Consider the following 19519-nt stretch of genomic DNA (forward strand, 5'->3'; position numbering starts at 1 on the left):
TGGATGGAGTCATAGATCCAGACCAGGCTGGCTTTATCCCAACGCGACGGGGGGGATAATACCAAGCGGCTTTTTCACCTCATAGATCTGGTTCACCGCTCTAGGGTGCAGGCCTTTCATCTCTCCATCGATGTGGAGAACGCCTTCGATCACGTGGACTGGGAATACCTGTTTACAGTATTGAAGGCCTTCGGGACGGGTGACAACTTTGTGCGCTGGGTACAGTGCCTCTATGCGGCCCCTAAAGCAGCGGTGCGAGTGAATGGATGCAAGTCAGCTCTCTTCCCCATCACTAGAGGGACACGTCAGGGGTATCCCTTATCCCCGGTGCTTTTTGCGCTCTATATGAAGCCTTTTGCTTAACGCATACCGTCAAATGTGGGTGTTGCAGGAATTAAGTTAGGCGCGGATACGCACAAAATCAGCTTATATGCTGACAATATTATCTTGTCGCTTACTCAGCCCCATTCCTCCTTGCGGTATCTATCAGCTGAGCTCCTTGAATTAGGTAGGTTGCAGGATTTAAAGTACATTTTTCCAAATCGCAAATCCTTAACATTTCTATTCCCGATGCAGAGGTGCAAGATTTACGACAAGACTTTGCCTTTCACTGGGTGCATTCTGATATCCAATACCTGGGTATCCGGCTGTCCTCTTCGATAGTTAAAACAGTCTCTCTTAACTATAAGCTGCTGGTGGGTCAGACTACCAAGTCGCTTTCAAATTGGACCCGCCTCAACTTGGCTTGGAATGGGTGGCTGGCGGCGGTGAAAATTACAGTGCTTCCGCCTGTCCTTTACATCTTTCAAATGCTCCCAGTGAGTCCCCCGCCGGGCACTATTCGGAAATTTTGTGGAATAACAAACGGCCAAGGCTCGCTTTGTCTCTTGTTACAGCGCCTAAGTCTGCATGTGGGATGGGCTTCCCCTTGTTGATGGCCTACTATCAGGCGTCCTGTCTTCGATATGTCATGGAGTGGAATAGGCCCTTGTCTAGCAAGCATTGGAACTTTATGGATCAGACGGTAGCAGGGTGTAACATTTGGCGTGAGTTTTGGTTATGGTTGTGGTTGCCACGTAAACATAGAGCTTGGGGCCTCTACTCTTCTCCGGTGACCTCGCTGACTTTGAAGGTCTGGTATCAGTTGGTGCAGCGTAGGGGTTGGACTACATTTTCCTCCCCTATGATTCCCATTGTCGATAATCCAGATTTTCCGCCGGGGTGTGCGTCCCCGGTCTTCCATCGCTGGCGGGAGGAGGGCTGTAAAAGGGCGGGCTCCCTCTTTGACCTCGAAGGCCTGATTCCTTTCCCCCAGCTGTGTAAAGACTATTACCCTCTGCCAGAGTCCGACGCTTTCCATTACTCGCAGTTAGCGCATTGGGTAACTCAACCATCTAATTTTGATTCTATGTCCCACCCTTTGACTGCCTTTGAAAAATGGGTAGTTTGCAAGAAAGATGACCGTAAGCTTATGTCTGACCTACACGCTATGATTCTGCTACACCCCAAAACACAGTGTACGAAGGCGCATGTTCGATGGGAGACGGAGTTGGGGCGTCCGCTGACACGTAAGGAATGGGAGCATATTTTTTATCACGTACACCACACCGCCTCTAACACAGCGGGTACCGACTCCGCCTATAAGGTACCACTTATTGGTACTATACTCCGGCGCGCATCAAGGCATGGGATGCAACGAAGTCAGGCCTCTGCTGGGAGGGGTGTTGCCTCTCGGGTACTTTAGTGCATCTGTTGTGGCACTGTCCGAAATTGGAGCGGTATTGGAAAACGATTCTTGATGATTTGGACGATGCCTTCCAGTTCGCATTTCCCCAAGCACCAGAACACATGCTGCTGGGACTTCCTCATCCTAAGTCATTTCCTCTGCGCTCGCTAAGGGGTAGGCAGATTGCATTGGCTTTGCTGGCAGCGCGGCAGGTCCTATTGGCGCAATGGGGTTCCCCGGCCTCACCTGACCCGAGGGATTGTATTCAAAGGCTTTGGCATCTCTTGGCTATGGAGCGCCTTTCGTTGGGCATGGATGGGAAGGGTACTGAGTACGCAAAACTATGGAGCCCATTCCTGCAACTCCTTTCTAAGGATCTTAGGGAGGTCACATGCCCGAAGTACCTACAAAAGCTTCAGCTCATTCCTCTGGAGCCTTGGGGGGGTCGCTAAGGTTGTCTGAGTGTTAGTGGGGCGTACCTGGGGTGCTGGGGAGTAGGCGGTGGAGTTAGAGACTGATGCGGATAAGGGGTGGGGGGGTGGCAGGATGGGGGTTCGGAGGGCAGGGGGGATGTTTGTATTTTTCTGTTTGTTTTTCTGGTTTAAAGTGTTATCCACGCAACTGCCTTAGCTGTGTGTTCTGGCCCGGTACTTCTTTCGCGGGGTTGCCCTCCGGGTTGTAGACCCATCCGCTGTGTATGTTGTCAAGAGAAAACGCGCTGCCGGCAATTGAATGTAGGCAATGGAGCTGTGTTGTACGATGCTTTACCACATAATGAAAATGATTGATTCTAAATGTACGTAGCAAATGAGAAAGAAATCCTTGGTGATGGCAAGGTCTGTAAGAAAAGAGATGGGCCCTACATTATCTCATAATAGCTTGCTTTAGAATAGGTAAAATGTACAGTTTTCCCAGTGAGACATAATATTTACAAAAGAACATAAAGTATTTTGTACGGAGCAACTGTCGCACGGGCAGTGAGGTCATTTCAGAATGTAGGTGCCCTCAGTAGGACAGGCTACTAAATAAAGGACAGTGTTCAGTCTCATCAATCGCAACCTATGACGCGGTATTGTGGGCCAGATTAGTTATGGCTTGATGAAAGTACATGTACAAATTTCAACATATGTCTGCACTGTTGGTTTTTTGGCTTCTAACCGCAATCTTTGGTTGTAGCATTTGACTAAAAACATTGTTTTATAGTATTCAAAAGGATGGCCTGAAAAGTTTCCAGTATATTGAAAAGATCAACCAGATGCTTGCGAGTGTAGGATTTGTAAATGTACCTAATCCTAGGGATTTTCAGGCGATGGTCCAGTTTTAATCAGTCAGAGAGTACTGCTCAGTTAAAGGAAGTTTGGGTCAGTGTCCAGATTTTTTTGAACTATGAGCTTTATAATATCAGTAATAAAACCCTAGCCTAATTTCCGAGTGGGAAATGAAGGAATTAGTAGATTTTGGGACAGCTAATAAGCTCTTAATAAATCAATTTTCGATCGTCTCCCGCCCCGTTTGATTACTATATCTTTATAGATTTTTTTTTTAATCCGCAAATGATGGATCACGTGGTAAATGTGGCTTATCCTTAATTATGTGGAAAACGTAGTCGCAGAATCGCATAATTCAAGTGGCCCTGACTATAATTACCCAGGTGCAAAAATAGATATATTCCCACATTTTTATACATTCTTCTTCTAGGGGCATCCTCCAAAAACTTCAGCTAAGTGTCGTAAATCCCACCCCACAAAATGAAACAGCATTTAATACATTTTCAGGCTTGCGTTTTGGGTTCCTGTTCATCACTGGAGGACTGAAGACAATAAATTCAGACAGTGCAGGAACGTCTGTGCAAAGAACATTCACTTTTGATTAAAGAAAGTATGGACTGCGGAAAGAAGGGACAGCAGTTTCATATGCTGCCACAGAAATTCCGAAGGGGTAGTCACTGCCAAAATAATGGTAAGAACCACTTGCCGGACCTTCTGTTGGGCACAGTAGTCTTGTAAAGCAGCAGCCATATTGTCGTCCTTGCCTTGTGACAAAACAGCATGAACTCAGCTACAACTCTGTTGTCCTGTAGGACTGGGGTGCAAGTGCCATGCATGTGTCCCAACTTGGTAGACTTGTGACCATGGAAAGCTATGAAAGACATTTGAATAAGGTCACAATACAGTGGCACCATATTAGCTCAGGAAATGCTATTTGTACCAGACATTATTAGAAATATGTATTGTACCCTCATCCTCTAATTACTGCACTGGTACAATTCACGATACCTGCCTTATTGTTGCGTTCCAGGCCTTAAAGATAAAAGAAATTGCTTGAAAAGAAACCTTGGATTCCCTCAGCTGTCTAGTTTTCAAAAATTTTCAAATTTACTTGGTTCCCCTAGCTGCCAGCTGAGCTAGGGCTCAAAATCCAATGCTGCCCATTTTGCAAGAGAAGGGTCAGTTTCATGTGGGAAAATGTGATGTATCCAAGTTGCTTTTTGGGTAATTTCCTCTTACAGGCACTGGGTCTACCAACATAAATGAGGTGCCATTTTTATTGGAAAACTTAGGGAAATTCTGGGTGGAAGGACGTTTGTGGCTCCCGACAGATTAGAGAACTTTATATCACAGAAATGTGAGGGAAATGTGCTTTTTAGTCAAAGTTTGAGATTTCAAATATGTTCTGGGTAAAAAGACCTAGTGACAGCCATGTAAGTCACCCCTCATTGGATTCCTCCAGTTGTCCAGTTTTCAAAAATGTGCATGTTTTCTAGGTTTCCCTAGGTGCCAGTTGAGCTATGGCCCAATATCCACAGCTACCCACATTGGAAAAAAGGGTCAGTTTTCAATGGAAAAATTTGATGTATCCATGTTGCATTTTGGGTTGTTTCCTGTTGCGGCACTAAGCCTTACCATGCAAATGAGGTACCATTGTTATCTGAAGAAATGTAGAAGCATAGAATAGTATAACATTTGTTATTACCAATGGCATTTAAGTCAGTATGTACAAAAGAAAACATTTTGAAAAATACCCTCTAAATTGTATGCTAGTGCGGGTACCCATAAATTCAGGGATATACAAATAACCACTGCTTCTAAACTCCATATCTTATGCACATATTAGAAATTGTGAGTTTTTCTTGATACTCATTTTTCACTCTACATAGTTCACCATATGAATTGGTCTATACTCGGTACATAATAAAAAACGATTGACGGGGCAGCTCAGTTGATTGCTCTTCCTTACTTAGGTTCATGAAGAACAACTAGAAGTGTCTAGCATACATAATGGTACATAGCTTTTGTAAGTCTGCCATAGGGACAAAAAGTTACAGATAAAAAGATTGTCACAAATGGCTGTTTTTTCCTTCTATTTTTCAAAATTCCTTTATTTCAACAGTTAGTTTCTTTGGGGAAACCTTGAGGCATCTACACATGTACTGAATTCAGAAATGTGTTTCCTGTTTAGAAATCCACAGCTTTATTGGATCACCCATGGGGTTCACACTGGTTTCCACCATAAACTGGAAGTAGATTGAGAGCACATGAAAATAAGAAAAATTGGGTACCTCTTTGAAAAATGCCAAAACTGCATGTTTGTGAAAGCTGAGAAGATGGTGACTTGGTCACAACAAACTTATGTTAATGCTATTTTTAGACACTTTCATCTGGAGCATTTTTTTTCCTATTCTATCCAAAATACTCAAAATGTAGTCATATTTTGCCTATCTTGTCATCCCCTCTGGGGGAATCCACAAACCCTGGAAAAAACAGGCACAATTCTGGTGTGGATACCTTATGTAGAAAAAAGGCATGGTGCCCTAAGTGCAAACTACCCCAAATAGCCAAAAAAAGAGCTCCGCACTGGAGGGGGGATGGCCAAGAATATAAGGGATTAACCCTAAGGTATAAGTATAGGGGTATCAATGGCAAGTTTTTTTTCCAACATCCTGAGGATTCCAAAGGTACCCAGAGTTTGTGAATTCCACTGGTGGCAGTTTCCACCTTCTGACGATGCAGGGCTTGTATTTTGAGCTCTATGCTCTTGTCCGTTCATGAATTTTAACCAGAAGGTGATTACGTTAAAAACCCTGGCATTCCTGCTATGGAGGTTTGACTTTACCGACAAGGACCTCATTGAATTTGTAGTCTGTTGAGACCGCATCGAATCTACCTCATATATACAGGTATTTGAGTGAAGTACCCCCCTATGTTAGGAGCCACAGGACTTTTTGCAGCATATCATTTTATTTTTGGCTCAACTTTTTCTTCTTTCCTCTTGGATATTGATCATAAGAAACATGCAACAAAATACTACAATTAAACACTTTTGCCTTTCTCGTCGGTAAGCTTGTGCATATCAGTTCGACCTTATATGAGAAGGCTCACTAACAATAGCATGTTTGCAACTAAACTCTAAGACTATCGGGGACTCAGTCTCAAACTCTTTAAGCTGTATTTTTTTTTACTTTTCGTTTCTTTTTTCACTTTTGAGATAGATTTGGGCTCACCTTTTCCTCTCTGTTATATATTCACTCCACTATAAGGTTTGGGCAACTTTCCCTCTACAAGATTAGCAGTTTAAATCTGTTTTGACAAATGTTTTCTCTATATTTTTCCTTTGCTTATTGATCCTTCTTAACATTTTTTATCAATAAGGTCTTAGACTTTGATATATACCTGATACTGTACGTATTCTTTCTAATATCAATTTGCCATCTGTTTTTTGCTTACTTTACTTTTCTGGGATTATGAAATAATGTCCATTATATAACTGTTTTTGGATAATACATCTTTTCTGTGTAAATACAAAACTGTGGGATCATCATTAAATGTGATATTATCATTATCGATACTTCTGTATACCGTGCTACATATTTACTGATGGACTGCCATTTGTTAATTTATCTATATTTACCTTATGCTATGTGCTTATTTATGGGTGTCTTATGAATGCATATTGACTATAGATGAATGTATATTGTTGATATGCTTACTATATACGTTTGTTATCCCTTATTGTGTCTGCTATCAGCCTTGAGAAACCCTCAGGCCTGCACACCGGGAAGGAGCAAAACTCGTTTTCGCTGTTAGTTTCTTGTGAGATCTAGTTCAATGCCTGAACCAGCACCTTTGCTCAATCAAAAATAAAACAAGCATTTTCCAATAACTATTTGGATCCAATAGTTTTCATATGAAACAAAACCAATCAGTTTAGTAAACCAGATTCTGACCTCTAACTTTCAGTGATATGCCTCTATTTTGTGTTGCTACACTTCTCCTGAAAAAACTGGTACCTCACTGTTGTGGCTGACTTATCACCTGGGGCACAAAACACTCCAAATGAAACATCAAGATGTTGTCTTTTAAATTCACCTATTTTGGTGATGTAGTTAGCTGCAGTATTTGGGCCTGAATTTAGCCAGTACCCAGGGAAACCTGCCATTTCTGAAAACTAGGCACCTAGGGAAGTCCAGGGTGGAATGATTGTATGAATCACACTATGTTCCAGGGTCTACAGATACCCACAAAATTGCAACCACTCAGTATTCCCACACGTCTCAAAAAAATAATACCGCAGTAGTGTAAGTTCCCACAAAAGGACCCAGGCAAAACATACACTGCGGAAGTCAATGTGGTGTCAATTAATTCTTTACAAGTTTAGAGTTTTGATCCGGTCTAATGAGGGCCGCAGACACATTAGAGGCAGTGTTCCAATTGGGATGCTCTAGGATCTGGGAGAGTGACAAATGACTGTTGGAGATTAAGGGGTGGGAGTGAAGCCAGTATATGCATGCCCCATCCACTTAAAAAATGAAATCTATCCCTGGCATTCTCTTGGACATCTGCCTCCTGGAGGGCTGAAAGTCTGTTAGGGCTAGAGGGTTGGGGGTATGGCCAGATGCCATAACAGGTGGCCTCCAACCAACCTTTCTTAAACCTGTCCCTGGTGTCTAATGGGCTTTCTGACCTCATCTTGGGGAGGCAGATTGGGAGCAAATCCCTCAATCTGCCACCTGGCATTGGTTATGGCCTGTTGCCACGGACACGCCAACCCCATTTTTTTTTAATTATCTATCCCTGGCTTCTGGCTGGCTTTCCACTCCCAGTGGCAGTTGAAGGATAAATGACACAATCTGACTCACTAGGACAGAAATATTGTTGGGGATTCAGGGGTGGTGAGATGGATATATATATATATATTTTTTTTTATGCACCGTTCCGTTCCACCGCCGTCGCTCCTCCTTCTCCCGGGTGCTTCCACCAGCGGAGGTGAACCGCTACACACTCGAACACAATTTCACTCCCGTAGGGCTGAAAATAGGCTAGCACACAGGTCTCCGATTTTCAGATGTTTATTGCAACCCTCACACCCTTAACAGACGCGTTTCGCTTAGAGCAAGCTTCGTCAGTGTCAATATATATATATCTGCTCCTGCTCCTGCTTGACCGTTGAATTGGGAAGCACTCAAACACCACCAAGGCTCCAAGCAAAAGCCATTTATTGCAGGTATGGAAACGGTTCACTGCATCCTTTAACAGTCATTGCGCCACTGCCGACACGTTTCGATTTCTCTTCTTCAAAGGCATGTGGTCGAATGAAATACACAGCCCGGTCACTGCCTATCCCAATTCTTCCTTTAATGGCACGCCCCTTGATGGGCTACTCTGTATGAGATGTGCTGAGGATTCTGGGAGTGGTAGTGTCGATGCATACATTACGTGCAAAATGTTCTGCTGGAAAAAAGACCCTGGATGGGCCTCCGCAGTTCACGTTTTCCTAAATCCTATAGGTTGGCACCCCACCGTGCGGAGAATTGGGATAAGCATTAGAGATGTCATCAGTGATGTCATGAGTGATGTCACTGACCATGTCATGAGTGATGTAATATGTGTCATCATCAGCAGTGCATTGCGGTCGCGCGAGTTATAGTTAGCTGAACTAACTATAACTGGGGAATTTCAAAGGTTTTGTATGAGTGAAATGTCCAGCTAACTATAACATGTGTGAAACCTATGGTTTTTTCAGTGTATTTGCAAGGTTTTTTAAATGCTAATTCCTAACTATAACGTGTGTGAAACCTATGTTTTTTTCAGTGAATTTGCAAGGTTTTTTAAATGCTAATTCCCAACTATAACGTGTGTGAAACCTATGTTTTTTTTAGTGAATTTGCAAGGTTTTTTAAATGCTAATTCCTAACTATAACGTGTGTGAAACCTATGGTTTTTTAAGTGAATTTCAAAAGTTTTTTAACTTTCTAATTTCTGTATCAATTTTTATATTTTTTATATATTTATTTTTCCACAAACTGCCTTTGTATATTGTAATACATTGACTGTATCCTGTAATATGCAACGGCACAGCTAGTTTTTATGATTTGGACCCCATGAGAAGGCCTAGGGGGTCAAGGAGTCTCTCCCCTGCCTCCTTTTCACGTTTTTAAAAGTATTTATGAAAATCGGGTAAAACGTCATTCATATGCGACGGTCGCGCAACGTGCGCGCACGTAAAGTCATGTGACTTGAAAACAACACTTTTGATTGGTTCATAGTAGTTTCTTTCCCAAACACCCCACCCACTTCCCTCACTATCTCTTTCACTTTCCTGGGAGAAGGATCTTCCGAGTTTTCTTCCTGCTTTTCAACTTGAGAAAATGACAGAGCAACACCAGCCAGAAGATTCATCATCTGATTCAGATATTGACATTGTTCCAGAGCAACCACTTCCTAAGAAGAGCAAACATTCATTTATATGGAAGTTTTTTAAGTATCCAGAGGGGCAGAAGAAAGTTAATGCCCCCAAAGTTACCAGCACAATCTGTGGAAGTGTGCTTTCAAGAGGAGATCCGAAAAAGCATTACTCATTTAGTATACATAAGATGATTAGGCACGTAAAAAATATGCATCCGGTTAACTTTGCAAGGGCATCTACCAAAGCCCTTGCAGCCAACCCTCCAGCTGCTGTCCCCAGCACCTCTTCTGCAGGAGCATCTCCTTCCTCCACTGCTTTGGATATCCGGCCACTGTTGGGTACTGTCCATATACGTTGCAACTTCTGCAATGAGATTCTCTGTTAGGGAGAGCAGAGTGTTAATTTGATTGAGATGAAGATTAGGCAGCACACATGCTCCCGCAAATAATTTTTTCTTTTATTATTTTTGTTCCTGTTGAGCAGTTTTTCGTTACCTGTTTTTTATTTTTGTTCTAAAAAATCCCCAAAAATATAAAATTGTTCGAAAACCCCTCAAAAGTTTAAAAAATAAATAAATAAATAAACCAGTTCTTGTAAGAACTAACTTCACTTCTTAAAGAAGAGCTTAGGCCCCGATGTAGGTAAAACGCATTTACCGATTTTAAAATACCGATCCGTACCGATTCGGTATTTCACAATCGGAAAATGATATGTAGCAAAAATGTATCGGAACAATAACGATTCGGTAGCAATCGGTATCGTGAGTCGATACGTACCGATTCGCCAAGTACCGAATCGGTATAGCCCGGATCGGACACGTCCGAATCTGTAAATAAAAATGCGGATCCTACCGATTCGGTAAACGCCGAATCGGAAATAGAAATACGCCCCATGGGCCGAAAGGCCAATAGGAACGTATAATACATACCGATTCGGTATTTACCGAACATATTCGGTATATTCCGAATCGGAAAATACCGAATCGGAGAATGCCGATTCGTCGAGCAGGGTAACTGACACTGAAGACATCAGCCAATGAGCTGGAAGCACCCTCCCCCACAGGGAGTGGCAACCCAGGCAGGTGCAACTCATCAGAACTTTCTGGAGAGGCTGCCTGAGCTGAGCCAACAGAGTGAGCAGCAGTGTTAGCAGGATCCCTGTGAGACATGGCAAACAGCACTGAGAGCCAGAAGGCAGAGCGCAAGAGGAAGACCAAATTCAGCACCATGGAGCTGCAAACGTTGGTGGAGGAGGTGGTAAGGGTGCACAGGCAGCTTTATGGAAGGCTGTCCCTCACTGTTCCGGAGAGCACCAAGAGGAAGCTGTGGATAGACATCGGGGAAAAAGTCAACGCTGTTGGTGTCACCCACAGGAGCCAAGACGACCTCAAGAAGAGGTTTTACGATATCCGTGGCGTGACAAAGAGAAAACTGGCTGACCTGCACAAGCAGGCTGGACTTACTGGAGGAGGCACAAACCGGGCGCCACCCCTCACCCAGCTGGAGGAACTAGTGGCGACGACCATTGAGAGGGCGAGTGTCGTGGGAATTGGGGACCTGGACAGCTCATTCCGAGCTACAGCTACAGGTAAGAAGCATGCGCAACTTGACACACCATACCAGCCACCTCCCCTATAGACCCAATGCACAGCCAAACCCCAGGCCAGTACTGCTAGCAACAGACATGAGCAATGCATCTTGCTAAATGTAGTCATCAAAAGTACCCAATAATGCCACTGCAGAAGCATAAGAAAAATAACTGTAATACTGCATCTACGTTTTTGCAATGAGATGTGCAATGCTTTAATAGTAGTGACTGGAACACATTAGCACTCAGTTGACAAATGCTTCTTTATACCTAGGGGCACCATCAGGCGGGGGAGCAGCACCAACTCATGCACCAGCTCCAGCACCAACAGCCAGTGCGGTGGCGGTGGCAAGCACCAGTGTAGCAGCACAGGAGGAGGACAACAGCAGTGCCCTGGGCAATGAGGAAGACACTGGACATTCCCTCACACATCCACACTCCCCCTGACTGTCTCTGTCTCAGTCGCCCACATTGCAATTCTCCCCGGAGATCACACCACCACAGAGCCACCCTGCACCTGCCACATCCCCTGCCAGGAGGAGAATTGTTGCTCCATTAATCATCATGGAGGGAGCAGCGGGTCAGGCTCCTGCACAAGACCCTGTGACACCAGCGTCACCCCAGCACACACAGCAGGGCAGCAGAAATCCACGGAGGCCACGTGCAACCAGCAGTCCAATACAAGCACAGGGAGGCAGCGTGTTCGCAGGGCTGGAGACCAGTATGGTGACGATTGAGAGAATGCAGGCAAAATCCATCATGGCCTGCCATCGCCAGTTGCGCCTGCACAACCTGCAGATGGGGGAAATGGCACAGGGCTTCAAGACATTTGTAGATAGCAACAAGGAGATTGCAACATCTATTGGCAGAATGACCACTGCCATCACCCAGCTCTGCAACAGGATGGATGACCATGAGCAATGTCGTCGCAGGGATGCACGTATACAGAATAGGTCACTCAACCGCCTTGCAGCTGTGACCGCCCAGCTATGCCAACGTGGGGCAAACATGGAGGCCAGCCTCACACAGAACATGTCAGAGGTCACTAGGGGCATGGGCCGTATTACCACCGCCATGGAGACACTACTGATCTCCAACACTGTTGTGAATCCCGTCCTGGGCGAGGCTGGGGACAGCAGCAGCCGCAGCAGCCCGGCCAGCGCAGTGTCAGAGCTGCGCCGGAGCAGCAGGCGCTCAGCTGAGGCTGCTGGGCATACAGAAGGGGGTGAGGCTCATCCTAGTGGGGCTGCTAAGCGCAGCAAAAAATAAGACTGGCAGTGAGGGTGAGGCAACCCGGACAATGGACATTTCAACACTTCTTGTTTACCTTTTCTTTTGTTGCACATCAGTGCAGTAACGTTGATGCAACATTATTAAATTTCATTTCTGAAAACATACATTGACCTGTTTGTGCATCTGTACTCACTCAGAAATAGTTGTCTGTTATCTCCTGACGCCTGTATCTGCCGTCAGTTGGTGCAGGGACTCCAGCAGGTTGTGGTAGTGGCACAGCATTGTCATCATCAGGGTCCTCGTAGTCGGATAACTCAACCTCAGTGCCTTTCCTGACTGCAAGGTTGTGCAACATTGCACAGACAGCAATAATCTTGCAGCAGTTGATGGGGGTATATTGCCTTGCACCTCCGCTCTTGTGCAGACATCTGAACCGGCTCTTCCAGATGCCAAAGGTCCTTTCCACTACATTCCTCGTGCTTTTGTGGGCACGGTTGTACCTCCTTTGGCTGGGTGTTGAGGGGTTGAGGTACGGGGTGAGAATGAACGAGCATAGGGCATATGCACTGTCGCCTAGGAGGAAAAGGGGTAACATTACTCACATGCATACATGTACTTCACACTGCAATTTTGGTTATGGGGGTCTGACACTGTGTCTTACCTAGGAGGTATCCTTCACCAAAATCCCCTGCCATCAGCCGTGCATAGATTCCGCTACTCTGAAAGATATAGGAATCGTGGGTACTCCCCGGAAACTTTGCAACCAGGTCAGTGATGACACACTTAGCATTGCATATCACCTGCACATTTATGGTGTGCCGTGACTTCCGATTGCGGTATACGTATTCCGTGTCAGCAGGGGGGCAAATCGGAATGTGTGTGCCATCTATGCAGCCAATGATGTGGGGGAATCTTGCCATCTGATAGAATTCAGCTTTTGTCTGTGCCAGTTCTGCATGGGTGGAAGGGAAGGAAATGTAGTGGTCCATCCTCTGAATCATGGCATCAAGGAACTTGTGGAAGAACCTTGACAGGCTGCTCTGGGTCACCCCTCCTGCCACAGCAACTACACTTTGATAGCTGCCAGACGCCAGCAGGTGTAGGCAGCATAGCACCTGCACCTGCACAGGGATTGCGTGTGCCCTTGGGGTGGGGTGCTGCAACAGGGGTTGGAGGTCCCTAATGAGGTCTCTGATGGTCTCTGGGTCCAGCCTGTACCTCTGTAGGATCTCTGGATCTGTCAGCATGCACAGGGTGATCCGCTGTCTGTACACCTGCTCCTGTCTCAGCCATTCCCTCTCTCCTTCCTGCTGTAGCCGTAGCCGTCTTGCTATGACATAGAAAGCTGCCATGTTGCAAGTAGAACTGCATTTTGGGTCCTTTTTTATAGGTTGCACCTGGTTACCACCTGATTCCAATCCATGGTAAATTCCGACTCTGAAATACCGAATTTGACGCAAATTCGGTATTTCAGTGCTTACCTACATCTCATTCTTCAGCTTTTCGCATCGAATCGGATTATCACCGAATCGGTATTTATACCGAATCGGCGATTTTACCGAATCGGAAAGTCACCGAGTCGGTAGAATTCCGAATCGGAAAAAAGTAGGAATCTGAAAAATCTCCGATTAGGTATTCTACCGATTCGGAGATTTTTCAGATTCCTACTTTTTTCCGATTCGGGATTCTACCGACTCGGTGACTTTCCGATTCGGTAAAATCGCCGATTTCGCCGGATTTCGGCCTCCTACATCCCGTTGTCTCTATTCCGATCGGTAACGGCCGAAAATACCGATTTTCGGCCGTTACCGACCGACCTACATCGGGCCCTATATCTCTTATATACTGTGTCATAATTTTTTTGAATGAATGTGTAGTGTATAAATGAATGACTGAAATGACTGAGTGAAGGGGAGGAAGGGACTGATGGAATGAGTGAGGAAAGGGTAGTATGGTGAGTGAGGAAAGGGGAGTCAAAGAGTGACTGAAACAAGGGGACTAAGGGTAGGGGAGTGAGGTAAGGGGAGTGAAAGAGTAAGGGAAGGGCAGTAAGAAAAGGAAAGTGAGGGAGGAGGAGTGAGAAAAGGGGAGCAGGGGACGGAGACAGGGAAGGGGAGTAAGAGACGGAGAGGGAGAAGTAGAGCAGGGTAAAGGGAGTGAGGGTAAGAGAAGTGGAGTGAAGCAAAAAATAGTGAGTGAGAGAAGAATTTATGGAAAGAGAGAGGTAAGAAATGCAAGATTGGTGGAGAGAGAGGGAGACAGTGAGACAGAGAAAGAGAGGGAGAGTGAGGGACTGTGAGAGAGTGAGGCAGTTATAGTGACTGAGACAGAGGAAGAGACTTAGAGACGGATGGAGAAAAGGGGAGTGAGGGAGGGAATAAAGGAAGGAGAGTGAGCAAAAGCAAGTGAGGGAATAAGAGAAGGGGAGTGACTGAAAGTAAGTGAGGGATGGTGTGAAGGAAAGAGAGTGAGGGGGGAGAGAAAAAAGAGTGAGGGATAGAGCAAAAGAAAGGTAGTGATGGAGGAAGAAAGAAAAGAAAAGTGAGGGTCACAGAGAGGAAAGAGGGAGCAGGAGAAGGTAAGTGAGGGTGAGGGAAGGGTACTGATGGTGAGAGAAGGAGTGTAAAGGTGAATTAAGGGGAGTAAAGAGAGTGAGGGAAGGAGAGTAAGATGAGCAAAGGAAGTGGAGTAAGAGACAAAGTGAAGAAAGTGAAAAAGGGAAAGAGAAGTAAGAGAGTGATGAGAAAGTATTTTTTGTTTGTCATACTCACCTTATAAGTAATGAAAAGTTAATATATTTTTAATAAATATAATATCTGTGGAAGAGAAGAACAAATTGAGTTATAATATATATTTCACAATACAAAATCATTTGTACAATATGTTATGTATTTTATTTTGCTGTTCTCAGAATATATTGAATTTCACTGAAAACAGTGAGTTCAATATTACTCATCATATAACAGCCGGCAAAAAAAAGACAATCAATAAGATTGTCTTCAAAAACCCCATTCAACATTTTCATTAAGAATGTAACATTTAGAAAAAACATATATTTAATGTCTTTTTCGAACAGCAATTTTTTTACGTAAGTAAGGGATATTTCCAACAATCACAAAGTAACAAAACCTTATTACTTCTTTTTTATACACTCTAAATAAAGTAATGTACAAACATAGGCTAACAACATTTACCCAAAATAGTCATTTTTTGTTTCAAATACCATTCGTCATGGCCAAATAGTAGGTGGGAAATCCTTAGTTTGGAAGATACTTAATAGTACTCTTAAGCATCCGTTTCCCAACCTTCTGAATCAAAAGCACCAACATCTTTTGTACCATCTAACAATGGTTATACCTCAACCCGATGCTATTTATCATGTACATAGAACCTTAAACAACTAGCATGCTATCAGAATCTCAACATCATCTGGTATGCCGATCACACTCTGCTCATCCTTTATCTTACCAAGGAGCTGTATACCATTAAAAGAAACCTCTACAAGGGAATAAAAAATGTCACCAACATCTCCAACAACTACAACAAATCTAAAACACCTCTGCCTCACTGATGATCAACATCTCCTTTGATAGCCACATCACCCACTATCTGATACACTTACACTACCTCTACGTCAACTACAAGAATTTTTTGAACCTCATCACCCTCACTCACAAAGTACTTTTCAACACCAGACTACCCTTTCTTAACAGCAGTAATTTTCCCAGGCCAATTATTTTCCCTAAAATTTGGGTTGTAAAAACACTAGGTAAGAATTTGGTAAGTCATAAGGCAAACGTTGTTTAAAAATCAATTGAGTATCATTACAATGAGTCCAGCCTTTTGTACATTTTGAATAAGCTGTGTAATGTCCTGATGTTTTAGAAGGACCATCATGGAAAATAATTGCTAGTTACAAAAGTTTTTCCTGATATTGATGGTTGAGAAGCCACAATTTTTTTTATTAAAGTTGTCAGTTTTCTTCCATCAGGTCTGCATCGTTGTAGCATTAAAATTACATACTGTCCATATCTTTGTATAAATAATGTAGATAACATTTGTGAGTTACATTGTGTACAGACCATGTTTTGATTTGCTTCTCTAACTAGATTATTAAAAGGCACTGATTTGCAGTCTGGTAAAGTCAAATATATAAATCTTTCAGTGTTTATTTCAGTACTACTTGAAAACAAACAATTTTCACAGTCATGTTGCCATTTATAAGGAAGGCCAAAAAGATTTTCAATATCTATACCTTCATCTTGCAATACAACAAGCATATACATTAGAAATTCCTGACATTCTTGCTGAATATTCTGTGAAAATTGATTTAAACCAGAACATATGTCTAAAACATTTCGAATATCAGAAACACTTTCTATTTTAATTTTATTACTGCTACATTTCTCAAACACAGAATTCAACAAACAACAAAATCTTTTGTCCCGATTTTCAACAATTTCTTGTAATAAAGTTTCAAGAAAAAAAACAACATTAACCACTACATTAGCATAGCAGTTGACACCAGAACTGTTTTCAAACTGAAAACCAACAACCTCTTCAATAGAATCCTTTTTCTTTTTGCTTACTATCACTGGTTCATCTAGTTTTTTTCTTTTCTCTGCAACCTTGCTACAATTTTTCTCATATCTTCTTTTTTGGCTTACCACACGCTTTTCAAGTACTGGATATTGAGGTAAATTGGGAGCATGTTCTCTTCTTAACCTATTATACTCTTTTACACAATTTACATCCGCACTAATCTTTGTGTCATCAAAATCAATCAGGTACAATCCAGATAAAGTTCTGACTCGAAATAAAGCAACATATGCCATACCCTCTTTAAAAACAGTACTTCCAATATTCACCAAAGCACTATCTACACTTAAACTGTGGAGTGGTGTGGCTCACTGGTTAGAGGCGGCAGACCCGTAAGCAGAGGACGGCCCGGGACCAGGGTTCGATTCCCGACGCGGCAGGGTCGTGGACCAGGGTCAGCGGGCTCAATAATTCTCGCCTCGGTGCCTTCTCCAGTCAGGGACCACACTCGGCAACTCTGGGCATTAGCTTGCCTCATCTTCACAACGGCCCCCCAGACCGCCGGGGATGCTTGGTCGCACCTTAGAGATACCCATTAGGGACCATCTCTCAGGGTGAGCCAGGACGGGTTCCCAGCGGGCGAAGCGCGGAGATACTCCTCCGGGAGTCGATTCTAGCGCTATATAAACCCACAATTAAATTAAATTAAATTAAACCTTGAGATTTATGAATAGTCACCCCACATGCCTAAGAAACAGGAAACTGTTTTCGGCGGACATATAAATCTTTTACAAGCAAAAATCGAGCTGAACAACGACTCAATTGTTGTACTTCTTCAATTTCTTCAAATTTGATTTTCAAAAATTCAATGTCATCTCTATTTGGGTCATTCACAAAATCAACAACATTACCCATTGCTCCATTTACTAAACCTCTTTCCACTTGTAAATTACGTCGTAAAATTATCCGACAATTTATACATGCATATAGATTCTTTTCTAAACCAGCAGTTTTAGATATTGATTTTTCTAAAGAATCCAATTTTGACTTCAACTTTTCTGACAAAATAATAGTAGCTCCTTCATGCTCTATTCTATCAATAGCCTCCAGTTTTATAATTTCTTGATTTTCTAACTTTAGGATTTTTTCATTGAATATTGAACATTCTTGCAGAGTTGGCATCAAGCATATCACTGATTTCTTTTCTGCAATTTTTCTATATATATTCTCTGGGAGAATATTTTCGTTTGGAAACAAGTTTGTAAGTAATCGTGCCTGTAAATCTTCTTTGCCGTGTTCACTCACTTTTCCAATTCTTATATCTTCAAGAATACTTTTATAATCAGCATCCTTTGCCTGTCGCATATTTGTAATGAGTTCTGAATATTCGAAATATGACCAAATATTAAAATTTCCAATGCTTCTCAGGCACTTTCTGGTGTCTTCATGTGTAACTGTTTTAAATACTGGCTGTCCTTTCCCAGGAGTTAGTTGTAGTAGATCTCCAAAAACTATGACGTGTTTGTCTCCAAATAACACATCATACTCTGTTTTAGGGATTTGTTGCATTCTTAAATGCACAAAGGCAAGTATTAAATTATTCAGTTGAAAAGCACACTGTGATTAAATAACAGTTTGACAACTTTGTTTTCTTATACGTATTGATATTTTTCTTTTGCCAATATTGTGTGTTTTATGAAGGTATTTGACGTGTACAGGGACCCCTTTTCTCTATGTACCAATTAGCACCCAGGTCCCTGTGACTTAATTGGGTAAACCCCCCTTTGTGTAATGATAACCACAACATGGCATTCACTAGAATAGTTGTGTAAACTGCCTTCAAAGTAGTGCTTAGAGGGGACTGCATGCAGCAGAAACTGGGGATCTAAAGGTGGCTGATTAGGGAAATTACAGCTTCCAAGCAGCAGCTTACCAAACTGGGAAAAGCAGGAGATTGCAATCCTGAATTGATTGAACAAGTTACTGCAGCCAGTATGTATGTTACATTATTAGAGCTTCTCTGATGCTTTAATTTTACCGTCCACCGAGCAAAAGTACACAGGGAGGGCGACAAGTCTAGTCGCCCTCTTCACTGGCAGATACAACAGGATCGCACAATTGCCCTAATCACCGAGATAACATCACTTAGCGGTAATACAGTCCACACACAGGAGGAGATCCTCCAGTCCTTTTATGATTACTGTTCAACAGTCTATAGTGCTCCATTTCACACTCTGGAGGAGTACTTGCTACACTTCCTTGCCAGGATTGAACTGCCCCTAATTCTCAATAATGTCTGCCAAGCATGTGATGCGGAAATCACCACGTAAGACGTGGCACAAGCAAATCAAGATCTTTCCCGCAACAAAGTACCTGGGCTAAGCAGCCTACTGCTAGAATATTATAGCACCTTTATGATGCTCTTGGTCTCCCACCTGGCTGCAATGTACGGGGCTTCATTATCAGCAGGGGAATTTCCCCCTCGCTGCGTGATTCCCTTCATGTCTCTCTGTTCAAATGGGGCAGAGATCCCTTACGATTAACGCCATGTTGCCCAATAGCAATGCTAGGTGCGGCTTACAAAATACTTGGGAAACTTCTTGTTGATCAATACACCTTCGTCTTCCCAGAGTGAATCAATGTTGATCAGAATGAATTTGTTCCAGGGAGCAGTACATCACAAAATGTCCACTGCCTCTTTCATGTACAAGACTGCATACAGGGTCGGTTTCAATAGGCTGCCAGCCTAAT

Source organism: Lissotriton helveticus, chromosome 4_1 (genome assembly GCF_964261635.1).
Source record: "Lissotriton helveticus chromosome 4_1, aLisHel1.1, whole genome shotgun sequence".
Classification (NCBI taxonomy): Eukaryota; Metazoa; Chordata; class Amphibia; order Caudata; family Salamandridae; genus Lissotriton; species Lissotriton helveticus.